General features: G+C 48.8%; 1 pseudogene; it reads left to right on the top strand.

Annotated features, from left to right (window-relative positions):
* Positions 1–4,872: 4,872 nt before the first annotated feature.
* LOC110596409 lies at positions 4,873–5,180 on the top strand (annotated as a pseudogene).
* The last annotated feature ends 8,365 nt before the right edge of the window (positions 5,181–13,545 follow it).

Here is a 13,545-nt window from a genome sequence, read left to right as displayed (position 1 = left end):
CCCCCCACTGGCCCCCCCGCACTGAAGAGCTCCACCACTCACAGGAGCTGGCCAGGCAGGCCTGGGACTACCCTACGGCCTCTAATGGAGTAGATAAAACGAGTGCAGGACTGGCCCACGGGATCAAAGCAGTTTTTTTAGTTATCTAGGAGAGATCAGTTGATTACTGAAAGTCGGGAAGCTTCCAAGGGTTTTGGACCACCAAAGTCTTCCTTGACTTCTTATTCCTCTGGTAAATTGAGAGTCAGCCCATGACACTGTGTTTCTGTAAAGCCTCTCCCACCATCCTGATCCTCTTCCTGGCTCAGCAGTGGCAAAATCAGGTCCCAACCCACTAGCCCTTCCTGAGTGAATTCCAGTACCATGGCGGGGTAGGCAGTGCAAACCCACCAGCCACCTGCGCATCTGTCCCCATCTGGTAAGTGAGGCCCTGCATACACACTTTTACAAAGATTGCCAGTGGGCAACCCCTTAGGGTCCCCTCCCACTATGGGAGCTTCTCTGTCCTCTCAATAAATCCTGCTTTCTAAAAAAAAAAAAAAAAAAGATTGTCAGTTTTCAGAAATGGACTCTGTCCCCTCAGACTTGGAACCTCAGCCCCATCTAGTGACAATGGGACTCCTGCTTCATGTGGGACTCAGGTTCTGGTGCCACATTTGTGAGGATGTTTTGGTGTGCAGATGTTTATCAAGTGATTCTGGTTTTGCTGGCAGTTGCTGAGATTTATATCAACACAGGTGAGGGTGCTCTAACCATACAATTACTTATATTGACACTGAGGACTAAACCTGAGCTTTTTTCTCTTATCCAAATTCCTAACTAAGAGGCTTGGGGAGTCACTGCCTGATAAAGACTCACCAGACAGGGTTTTATTGCACTATTGCTCTATCTCCTAAAGTTTGCTTTCCAACCTGACTCTAGCATAACATAACAAATAAAGGTTTATGGTCCTGAAAGTCATTGTTATCTATCCTTCCTGGCCTGCCAAATATAGAACTTCATCTACATATCAACAAACCTAGAGTCTTTCTGCTCTTTGTCTTAGCAAAACGTCTTAATCTTATCTTCTGGAAAGAACTACATATTACCAGTCAAGAAGTCTTTGAACTCACTTATGTCCTTGTGGCCATGGTTCTCTGGGGCCTTTCCCTCTCAGGCCTTGCCCTTCCTCTCACTTCTCCCTATTGCCTTCAGTTCTCCCCCCCCACCACCACCTGCCTCCCTACTTGCTGAATGCCTGGTTCCTGTTCTCCTAAAGGAACTTTGCCACCTGTGTGGCCCAGGCAGTTGCAAGGGCACTGGAGATTCAGACATATCTCTTATCACGTGAATGAAGCTCTCCCACAGTCCATAGCTGCTGTCGGCAACAAAAAGGGAGCTGCAACACATTCCAAATCTTTCCACTCAGCTTAGGAATCACCACTTTTGTTGGTTGGTAAACACTCTCTTCCCTGAGAACTCTGTTCTCTCAGGCCAGTAGTTGTGCCACAGAGGCGACATCTGCAGCTGTTTCTTTAACAGCCAAATGCCATCTCAAGCCAGTGTCTTGAACCTCTCTGAAGATAAACCTGGCTAGCCAAAAAGGCAGCGTGAAATCAGAAGCTCCACCCAGGTTCTTCTGTGTGGAGGTTCCTCTGTCCAAGCCTTCTGGCATTCCTCCAGGAGTAAACGACTTCACATAGCAGAGTCTCTTCCTTTGTCCTCTGGCAGTTCAGAGGATAATATTTTTATTATAAAACAAGCCCATTTCCTTCCTATTCAGAGAGAAGTGAAAAGGCCCTTTGGATTTATTGCCTTTGAACTCTTCTTTAAGTTCTGGTGACTGCCTAAGAGCTTAACTCCAGCACTGGGTCTGGAGGGAAAGGTGTAGGAAACAGACCCCTTTCAATGGGCACATGGCTTTGAAGAATAATATGAATGAATCCACCAGGGCAGAGCCTGGGCTGATGGTACCCAGTTGTGTTGCTTCTGAGCTGCATATTTGGGGAGCCGACTAAAGAGAGGAAGCATCAAGCTAGAGACAGAAGAACCTCCCGAGACTCTCCCCTCTCCATTCAGATGAGGAACAGACAGTCCTTGCCCTAGGAGTTGTCTTCTCAAGAAGAAACAAACAAGGCAATAATGCCTTATAAAAGGAAAGAAGGTGGATTGCCTGAGCCTGCGGGTTCGAGACCCGCCTGGGCAGCGAGACCTCATCTCTACAAAAAATCAGCCGAGCGTGGTAGCGCATGCCTGTAATTCCAGCTCCCTGGAAGGCTGAGGCGGAAGGATCGCCGGAGCCCCGCAGGTCGAGGCTGCGGTGGCCGGGAGCGGCCACTGCACTCCAGTCTGGGCGACAGAGTGAGACTCCAACTCAAAAAAAAAGGAAAGAAGGGACCCCAAGCCTGCAAACCCCATTTCTCTGTAGGGCTCCTCTCACGGCAAAGCATACACGAGAGCTGTGTGCTAAGAGGGGTCTGGAAAGAAGCCTGTGTTCAGGAATGAGTCCCTTCAGAAACGAGGGAGTCAGTCTTTATAAACCAATTAAAACAAAACTCATAGCTATGAAGGAGAGAAGAAAAGACAGCCTTTAGATCTCTGTACTCGGGCGGGGGCACTGCCAAATCAAAGTGTTAATCAAGAAGGATCATCTCAGCCGGGCTCGGTGGCTCAGCCTATAATCCCGCGCCTTTGGGAGGCTGAGGTTAGTGGATTGTCTGAGCCCGCGGGTTCGCGACCCACCTGGGCAACTTGGTGAGACCTCATCTCTACAATAAATTTTTAAAAAATCAGCCAGGCATGGTAGCACGCCTGTAATTCTGGCTACTCAGAAGGCTGAGGTGGAAGGATTGCCGGAGCCCAGTGGGTCGAGACTGCGGTGGCCAGGAGCGGCAACTGCACTCCAGTCTGGGCGATGGAGTGAAATTCCAACTCAAAAAAAAAAAAAGGATCATCTCTATGTTGACAGTAAGCATGCCAAGGACCATGAGGGATAAAAAAAGCCAAAGGAGGACATGGAGGGTATGAACTTGCACATGTATAATAAGCATAGTAGAGTGACTGCAATCGCCTGGATACCACACAAACAAGACAAAGTATACTCAGAATGCACGCTTTGAGTACTGATGCAGAAACAGACAGTTTTCAGAATAAGACAGGCTTTTGAAGAAAACATTGACATTTCCACTTCATATGTGGAAAAATGTGGCGCCGGGAGGCAGGGAGCATCATGGAAACAAGCAATAGAAATACATTACATTTCCCTGAACCTAGGAATACATCCAAGATGTACAAACCTCTACAGAGAAAAACGAAACCCTGAATGTCAGTAGAAATAAATGAAGAGACCATCCATGTCCCTAGATTGGAGGTAACAGGTCTCAGTCTGGTTTGTGATTCTACACAGTCCCAACCTACAGACTCTCTTCCAGAGCTAGTGCTGCAAGTCACCTGTGGGGCCACACCGAAGTGTGCCATCAATAGTGAATTCCCACCAGGCAGGGCAGAAAGTTCCTGGTGCCCAGCCCAGGCTTGAAGCATAGAACAAACATTGGGAAACTTCAGAACAACTCAGGCCTCAGGGCTGCCAAATGCAGTCAGTGCTTTCCACAGGGATCCATACCCTCCCTCTCTCCCTCTCTCCCACCAAAGCCTTCTTGTCAGAGCCTGTCTCTCTGGGCCGCCTGTTGGGGCCGCCCACCCTGGCCACCTTGCTGGTCAAGGTGCCTGAGGACTGCCCTGCTTCTCTCAGTCTCAGGAGTCCAGCTCTCTGCTCCAGCCCCAAGTCAGCCTGCCTGCTGCAAAGATCTACTTCCAGAAGAGCAGTGGGGACAGACGGGATGAAATTTAGAAAGACGAAGGAGAATCAAAGCCCAGGGGACTCTGGACCCCTCTTGGGGGGGATTTGTGCTACTTTATGAGAGGAGCTGTCCTTCTATAAAGGTCTCTAAAGCAAGATTCTCCTCAGTTTACCCCAGTAGAGGACCTTAGTCTCATTCTGCCACCTCAGTGAAAGAGTCACAGAGCCCCATGCCAGTCTCCTGGTGAGGGATGCTGGAGAGGGTGGCACGACCCCAGCTGCGGAGGAAGGTCCTGGTCCTCTCAGAACAGAAGTAGTGGCAAATGAGATAAAGAGACCAGCTGTGGGAGAAAAATGTCCCTCAGGAAGAAGGAGTTGTCAGGAGGAAGACTGGGGAGAGATGAGGGGTTCATGGAGCCCTGGAGTGAGTGGACCAGGTATAACAACTAACTCGGGACAAAAAGCTCCCTGATGTGAGGGGAGAGCAGAAGTTTGAGAAGAGGCAAGGTCACCCCCAGGAAGCCAGGTGACCCAGAACACTCTCGAGGAGTGGCCACTCAATGCAGCAAACCAGAAGCCATCCCATGAGCCGGGGCAGCGCTCAGAGGCTGCAGGGAATTGGGCAAATTCAAGAACGGAAGATCCACATAAAACGCTGATAAGGTTTGGGGGTGTGTTTGGGGGTGTGGTTGGGTTTCCAGGGAAGGAAATACATTGTTAAGATGTATGGATTCGGTCTCATCGAGGACAGGAGAGCCAGTCAGGAGAGAGGGGCTGGCAGCAGGAAGAGTGGTCAGTGGCTGCCACCACTTTCTCTCTCTCTCTCTCTCTCTCTCTCTCTCTCTCTCTCTCTCTCTCTCTCTCTCGCTCTTTTTTTTACCATTACAAAAGTTTATTTAACAAAAAGTTTAATATGAAAATGTACATGACCCAATTTTAACATCAAAGTAAAACAGGCCCTTGGGAGAAAGAACATGGACTTCTCTGCTGAAAGCTATTTATGACGTCGCTCACTTGCTCCCTCCCGCGTGTGTGCCTGGCCCTACAGCCGCACTGCTGCCGCGGCCCCAACCCCTGAGACACCCAGTGGCATCATGCCTTCGCTGCCCGAAAGGAAACTAGAGACTAAAGCTGGACACCTGCCACCGTGAAAGCTGGTGGAATGCAGATTGTGCAGAAACACTCACACACCTGCGACAACAAAGAAGAGAAAGACAAGGATGACCAAGAATGAGAAAGCCCCAGTCCACCTAAGCAGACTGTGTTCATCTGTGGCGTTATGGCCCGGGGTGACAAAGACTTCCCCCCGGCTGCCGCGTAGGTGGCTCAACAAAAGCCCCATGCCTCCACAGACAAGCATCCTTCCCCGAGCACTCAGCACATCCAGCCACCACGCAAGTGAGCTGGGCTGGACCCGCCTGCCCCAGCAGGGCCCAGCAGCTGCATCAGATTTGTCCCCGACAAAGAGACCTAACACTTTCCTCAAATATGACTCGGTAGGAAATCTAAGGCAAATCAAAGCATCCTTCCTTTGCCTTCAATTTCCATATTTAAAACTAGAAACGACTCAAACCCCAAAGCTTGTCTACAGGGAACCTGAGCCGAGTGTTGTGTGAGGATCCTCGTGCCCCCAGATGTGCCACTAGCAGAATTTGCCAAAGATCTGAGTAAAACGACAGCAGTGCCTCCATCAAGACTGGCTCCACCAGGGAGATCAAGGCAAACTTGTGTTTGCCGTTTTCTTGTGTTTTTAGGTGTCTCTGGCCTGTAATAGCTGCCCAAAGGGAAACTAGAGACTAGAGATGGACACCGGCCCACCGCGAAAGCTGGTGGAATGTGGATTGTGCCGAAACACCCACACACCGGTGACACCAAAGCAGAGAAAGACCAGAAGCTATGAAAACGTGAGCATTCGTGCTGGGAACGAGAATCCAACAGGGACCAGGCACCAGGATCGGTTTTCTGGTGGGAAGGTTACGCGGAGCGGTTGCTTGAAATGGCCCGCACCTCCGTTCTAGGCCATGGAGACCAAGGCAAGGCACCCAGAGTCGCTGGGAGGGTAAAGGCGCAGTGTGGCGCGCTGGAGACTGTTCCTGGGAAACACATGCAAACACATTTAACCAAAAATATATACACACAAAGATTTAACAGTCTTTACCTCCGAACTCTAGCCATGAAATGGCAACAAGCTTACCATTCTACAAAAGACACCCAAATTCAAATTATGTTTCTGACAAAATTGGAACCTGTTTGCATGGTTAAACATCGAAGCCCCAATAAGCAATCAAATAAAGGCTGTGGATAAAACAGTTTTCCACAGCACTTTGATTTTTAAAACTTTTAAACCTTTTCTCCTTCAGTTTTAAAATGAGTTTTTAATGTTTATATTTCAGATAGTATTGGCTGAACTGTATAACAAAACTTTTACTTAACCTTGAAACTGAGCTTCATTTCAACAACAGTAGCTTAGTTACCAGCTATTAGGGTACTGACGGACAGGGTGAGGGTAGAGTGGCGCAGGGAGGCGCAGCACTGCCGGGGCTGGCAAGCCGGAGGTGCGCACAGGCACAGGAGGTTAGCCTGGGTAGGGCACTTCTGCCTAAGCCAGGGCTAGTGTTGAGTAAAGGCCAAAGCCATTCCCCCAAACAGGCAAGGCAAGGAGCCAGAACTTTGGGATCTCTCTATCCTCCTGTTACTAAAAATATCACAAGGGGTTTCCATGTAAGTGGCATTTTCCAGTTTCCTCAAACGTGATCTCCTGACAACCTCACAACAACCCTGTGATGTAACTAGCTTTAAAGGGGAAACTGAGGTAGTGTAGGAGGCTTTCTCCAAGGTCACACAGCAAGCGAACGGCAGAGCTAATCTCTAGCATAGTAGCAGGGAGACAGCAGGACAGTCCCAGCAGGATCCCTCCCACCCCAGGAGCAGGGCGCCCTCCTCCCCAATGCTCTCCCTTCCAAGTCATGGCCTTTTCTCTTTTCTTTCAATTCTCCTTCTATACTTTTTTTTTTCTGTTTCCCTCCCCTGCTGACAAGCTTTTTTTAAATGCTTCTGAACGTCTTGCATGAGAGTTTTCAATAGCTCCTGAGTCTTATAGAGATATTGAGAAGGTGACAAGACATGGAGCTCTAAAAGCCCACACGGGGTTCCAAAAGTCACGTGTAGAACTGAAGGTGACTCTTAGGGCTCCCACTCCACCCCCTTTCAAAAAGTGCACCTGTGGTTCAAAGTTTAGCATGACCACCTGTGTGTGTCCATGACGGCAGCTTGGCAGGGAGAACCCTGCTCAGGGTTAGTGACGCTTATCCTGGTCAGAGGAGAGTTCTTTCTGGGAGTGGGCATGAATCCCAGAACCTCCCTGCTGTGTGTATTGCGGGGGTAAAGTGGAATGTGTCAGGGGAGCTTTTGTATCAACAGTAAGTTAGACGAAGTTAAGAGAAAACCAGCCCCTGGGATTGTTGAAAGGCTTAGGTTCTCTTCTCTCGAACCCTCCTGTGGCTGACCTTGAGTCCTGTGTCTCTGCAGTTATCCAGAGAAGGGGTGGATTTACAGCAGAAGACATTTTTGCAAGTTAGTGGAGGCTCACTGTCTCTTTCCACTTCAAATTCCCCGTCACACATCTGTCCCACTGGAGTGGTCATGACTATTTTGGAGGTGGCTAAGAAGTGGTGAAAGCGAAGGGTCATTTTGCATAGGTTTAGTGGGACAGATTTACGGGCTTTGAGGTCACTTCTGCATTTACTTAAATTACTATAGATATCTTGGTGCATGAATGGCTTCTGGGACATGCCTACTACCAAAGGAGACAATTATTCTTCTCTCCATAGGAAACATTACAAAATCACTATCACACAAAAAGGTGGTCAAAAGAGTCTCCAGACAAAAAATATGGGGGGAAGGGAGTATTTTATTTTATTTTTATCTTTATTTTTTTTGAGTTGGAGTCTCACTCTGTCGCCCAGACTGGAGTGCAGTAGCTGCTCCCAGCCGCCACAACCTCAACCTGCTGGGCTCCGGCTATCCTTCCGCCTCAGCCTTCCGAGTAGCCGGAATTAGAGGCATGTGCTACCACGCCCAGCTGATTTTTTGATTTATTGTGAAGATGAGGTCTCACCAAGTTGCCCAGGTGGGTCTCGAACCTGCGGACTCAGGCAATTCACTCACCTCAGCCTCCCAAAGCGCAGGATTACAGGCTGAGCCACCGAGCCCGGCTGGAAGGGAGTATTTTAAAAGTGAAGTGTATTTAGCACTTAGTAAAAATTATTTCCTAGATTTGTGATGTTTGTCATCTTTTCACAATCTAAAATTTATTTTCTCAATATAATCACTTCATAGAGAAAGAAACACTCATCAGTGTTGACATTGACAATGCCCTGGTTTTCTGTTCAGCTTCCCTTTCCAACCAACTTTTCACCAGAGATTCAACTCAAGTACATGTCAACCAGCTTCTTCCAAGTTGTTAGTAGGGTCCCAAACACACTGATGACACTCTTCACCAGTTATTGGTTTCTCTCTAGAACCAAACGCCCCACCTAATGCATTAAACTATAATGTGACCCAATTGCTTCCTTATTTCATTTCCTACAGGAATCATCCTCAAAACACACATGAGGAAAACTGAGGCCAAGGCTAATGATAAGGCTGAAGGAGGTGACAGTGTTGAAGATGACCCACTGTCCTCATACAGTGTGAGGGGTGAAGTCACGGCAAGTGATGAGGTCAGGATAGCTGTGGTACTTTGTCTCAAGGCCATTCCAGTTAATGACAAAATGGCCTCCAACAGATTTCCTGGTCGGCTTCTTCCCCACAGCAGCTGTCTCCATCTGGAGCTAGAAATGTCTTGGTTTATGTGGTTTCATTCACAGGTTATCTTGGCTCTACTCAAGCAGGAAAGGGCTGAAATGACTTGCTCACGATCACTCAGCTCGTAAGCAACAGACGCAGGTGTCAAATCCAGGCCCTTGGTCTTGGGACAGAGCCAGGGAAAACAAGGGCAAAGAGACTGGCAGCTGATCAAACTGATGCAGCCCTACTGGCAAAGGGGCAGCGAGGAGAACCTAGCAGCAGCAGGTGGCCCTGGCCTGTAAAGGCTGCTTCCAATCCCTTTCTTGCCAGTGGCTGCTGGACTTTCTGAGAACACCTCACATTCATAGGCCCCATGCCCTTTAAAAGGAAGGGCCAGAGTGGCAATTACTTCACAAATGACAAAGCAGCCTCAACAAAACTTTGGGATTTCAAAACTTCCCCATTGGGATGTTTCCCACAGGAGCTGTTCACCTAATGTCACAGCAGGTTCTGTAGAGGGGCCATCAAGGTCTTCCCTGAGGAACATGGCCTTAGACTCCCAAGCAGCCCTGGTAAAGGATGAACATGCACATCAGGGGGCGGGGTGTCAAACCCAAGAAGGTCCCTTGTGAAGCCTCCCTATTGACAAGGGGTTACTAAGGGTGGATCTCAGGACTCCCTAATGTTAGACTTAGTCCATGGCACCCAGAACTCCTGAAATGGGAGTGGGGTGTTCCTGGTGTAGCCAAAGGCATAGACTTCTCTTAAAGCCAGTGTCTAACCCTCCCCAGATGGGCCCCCATGGCGTCCTCTCCCTCATCTCCCACTGGCATCCTTTGCCATCCATTCCTCCTCCCCTCCTAATGCAAAGAGAAATCTCTCCCAGAGGTGAAGGTAAATCTCAGCGTGGCTAAGAGGATGCTTTAGGCACCCGAAAGAGCTGTGGTCACACTTGCAACCAAGACGACTGAAACCTCAACGTTCCCCTTCCTGCTCCGGACCTGGGGTCATAATTCAGGTCCAAAGAGATTTTGCTTCTTTTCCTACTATCACCCCCCCCCAACTCCTCCCCGTTGCTTCCTTCCGAGCCCAATCTTATCCGTGAAACATAAGGACCTTCCAAAACTAGCAGGGCCGGGGCGAGGCACCGTCCCAGAAGAAGGGGAAGCCTCTCCCGCCCTCCGCTCCTCCCCTTCTCCTTCCCTCCCTCCGGGGCCCTTTCAACCCGACAGGGCTTGGGTCGCGACTCCCCCTGGAGACTCGCAGGTGCTTTCTTCTTCGCCTCGACCCTGGCCTTCTGCCGTGGATGCCAAACAACCGGAGGCCCCGGGCCCTTCCCTTCCCGCCTCCGCCTCCCCACTCCCGCCCCTCATGCAGCCCCGGAGGCCGCGGGCAACCACGGAGCCATCCGGCGCCCTCAGAGGCACTGGGCACAGTGGCGGATGGCCACCGACTCCCAACGGACCAGCGCGCCGGTTGCCGGTTGCCCGTTGCGCGCGCAGACTGTTGCCAGGACAACCCGCCCACTAAACGCCCTCTGCCCCCGCCAGAGAACCGCCGGACGGGGGCGGGACTGGCGAGGTGGGTGGGTCTGCCAGTCCCCAGCATGCTTCGCGCGGGGCGGGGCTCCAGAGGGCCTGGCGAGGGCGGGGATGGGCCGTGGTCAAATCAGCCTATCAACCCCCAGCATGCTCCGCGCGCGGGACAGGACTCCAAAGCGGCGGGACGGGGAAGGGGCGGGGCCGGTGCTGGTTTGAGGGGCGGGGCCGGAGCCTGCCCTGGCGGTAACTGTCCAGCGGGCAAGTGGAGGGTTGGCAAAAATGCTGTGCCAAGGGCCCGGCAAGAGGCACGCGTCCTAGAGAAGGCTTATCTGGCTTAATTTTAACTTTTGTAGTGACCTTAGCATGGTGGTTTGACTGTATTACTGCAGTATAAAAAGTAAGGTACAAATACTCGTGTGTCCCCCATTTGAGTCAAACAGTAGGAAACCCCCGAGCGCCTCCGTTTTAGCTTTTGCTGAGAAAATCACGTTCGGGGATCTGCTGTTTGCAGATGCGTGTGTGTTTACAATCCTTGTGGCTGGCTTCCTGGTGTGGGCTTCCCTCGGGTACACTGCCCCACAGTTCTCTGAGATGCTCCTAAGCAGGTGTGCGAGTTTAATTCACTCATTTTCACTCTGCATCCGGTTCCACTCTCTTGAAATGGACATTTGTGGCCGAACGCGGTGGTTCACGCCTATAATCCCAGCACTTCGGGAGGCCGAGATGAGAGGATTGCCTGCGACCACGGTTCTAGACCAGCCTTGGGAAATTGGTGACACCTCGTCTCTACAATAAATAAAAAATTAGCCGGGCGTGGTGGCACGTGCCTGTAGTTCCGGCTACTTGGAAGGCTGAGGAGGAAGGATCACCTGAACCCGGCAGGTCGAGGCTGCGGTGGCCGTGAGCGTGCCACTGCACTCCATCCTGGGTGACAGAGTGACTCCAACTCAAAAAGAAAAAGAAAAAGAAATGGACATTTAGAGTGCTTTCAATGTTTTGCTATTTTTTTCATTTCACTACTTTTTTTTTTTTTAAAGAATGCTACAGTGTTCATCCCCCACCTAGGATTCAACAGCTGTTTCTGTTTTGTCATATTTGCTTTACTCATCTGTGGATGGATGTGTGAGGCTTATTTTTTTTTATAGATCAAGTGAAAGTGAATGGTAGCTGTCAGTGACCTTTTACCCCTAAACATTTCAGCTCCTAAAAATAGGGACATTCTCCAACATCACTACAGTACCATATTTATACCTAAGAAAACCAACCATACACAAAAATCAACTCTAAATGGATCAAACAGCTAAATGTAAAACCTCAGACTATAAGAATCTTAGAAAACACTTATGCCCTATGAATTATGGACTTCACCTCATTTCCCTACTTTCAATGAGTTTGAGCTTTTTATATGATTATTGGCTACTCAGTTTTTATGTTTTATGAATTGCCTGTTTACACCCTTAGCCAGTTTTTCTTTCTTTTTTTAGTTGGAGTTTCACTCTGCCACCCAGGCTGGAGTGCAGTGGCATGCTCATGGCCACCGCAGCCTCAACCTGCTGTGCTCAGGAGACCCTTCCAGCTCAGCCTTCCAAGCAGCCAGAACCACAAGTGCCCACCACCATGCCTGGCTGATTTTTTTATTTATTGTAGAGCTGAAGTCTCACCATGTTGCCCAGACTGGTCTTGAACCCATGGGCTCAGGCAATCCTCTCACTTCAGCCTCCCAAAGTGCTGGGATTACAGGCATGAGTCACCACACCTGGCAGTCAATTTTTCTATTGCACTGTGTTTTTTCATGGTTGGTTGTTTTTGTTTTTGTTATTTTGTTTTTGAGTTGAGGTTCTCACACTGTTGCCCAGGCTGGAGTGTAGTAGCAAGATCACAGCTCACTGCAGCCTTGATCTCCTGGGCTCAGGTAATCCTCAAGCCTCAGTCTCAGTGAATGAAAGACCTAAATGTGGGGGAAAAAATCAGTAGAAAATACAGGAGAAAATACAGTAGAATATCTCAATGACCTTGGGACAGAGGCTGAGCTCTTAAGCAAGACAAAACATCCAAATTATAAAGGAAAGAATGATAGTTGCCTGTATTACAATTTTAAATCTTTGCTTCAAAAGACACTGTGAAGGGCTGAGCTCAGTGGCAATCCTCTCGCTTCAGCCTCCCAAAGTGCTGGGATTACAGGCATGAGTCACCACACCTGGCGGCCAATTTTTCTATTGCACTGTGTTTTTTCATGGTTGGTTGTTTTTGTTTTTGTTATTTTGTTTTTGAGTTGAGGTTCTCACACTGTTGCCCAGGCTGGAGTATAGCTGCAAGATCACAGCTCACTGCAGCTGTTGGGAGCCGGCCACAGAGGCCCACTGAGCATTAGGGATCAGGAAGGGCTGTTGATCCCGAGATCACTAGGATGGGTTCGGGAGCTATTGACCCCATTTCCTCCCCCTTTCTACTCAGCACTAACCAGATTAAGCTCCTGTGAGCTCAAAACATAAAAACTCTGAGATCGGGATGAAAACAAGCTAACTTTAGAAGCTCATTGCTCCCATTCTTCCACAACTGCAGTTTTGGCTTTCACACAACTTATAATTCAAACTCGTGTCACATCTAAGAGCCTTAGTATTGGTCACAGGCTTCTGGGTCATGATCTTAGGATTTATTGAAGGTGTCAATTGTAGAATATAGTTTTAGAAGACAGCCATTTTGTTGAAAGAATGAGGCTGGGTTATTTGCAGGTAGCCCACTGTGAACTTTGGACTGGGCCACATTCCAAACATTCTGGGATGGGCCACTTTTGTTTGTAGAGTAAATACTTAAGCTTCTATAGAATTGTTTAACTTGGCATAAATCAATCAGCTTAGGATGAAAAAGGTTTACAGAATATGTCAGTCACGGATTAGATTATCCTTTGTTGTGGGATTTTAAGATTATCATATGAAAAGGCTTTAAAGGCAATCATTGATTAAGTTTTCATGGATTAAGGTTTCTGGTGGGTGGGGGACACCCTTCCCACATCTGACTTTGTGTATAAAAGACCCATTGTAATTCCCAATAACTCACATCGCTTCTGTACTAGACTGGAGTCCAGTTTCTTTCTCTCTCTCTCTCTCTTTCTTTCTTCTTCTCCCCAATCGCTGATGCTGTCTCCACCTTTGGGGTACCCTGAACCCAGCTGGAGCTGGACTCCGGCAAAACATGAGTTGGAAATTGAGGTTTTGCTTCTGGAATCTGTATCCTGTTCCATTGGTCTACGTGTCTGTTCTTGACAAATACCAGGTTGTTTTGATTATTGTAGCTTTATAAAACAGTTTAATGTCTGGGATTGTGATGCCTCCCACTTTGTTTTTTGTTTTGTTTTGTTTTTTTGCTGAGGATTGTTTTGGCTATTTGTGGTCATTTATGTTTCCATATGAATTCCTGTACGATACCTTCCATGTCTGA

The sequence above is a fragment of the Carlito syrichta genome, unplaced genomic scaffold, assembly GCF_000164805.1.
Source record: "Carlito syrichta isolate Samal-C Ts95f unplaced genomic scaffold, Tarsius_syrichta-2.0.1 Scaffold308940, whole genome shotgun sequence".
Lineage (NCBI taxonomy): Eukaryota > Metazoa > Chordata > Mammalia > Primates > Tarsiidae > Carlito > Carlito syrichta.
The sequence above is the reverse complement of the archived record's forward strand: the minus strand, read 5'-3'. Positions and strand labels throughout refer to the sequence as shown.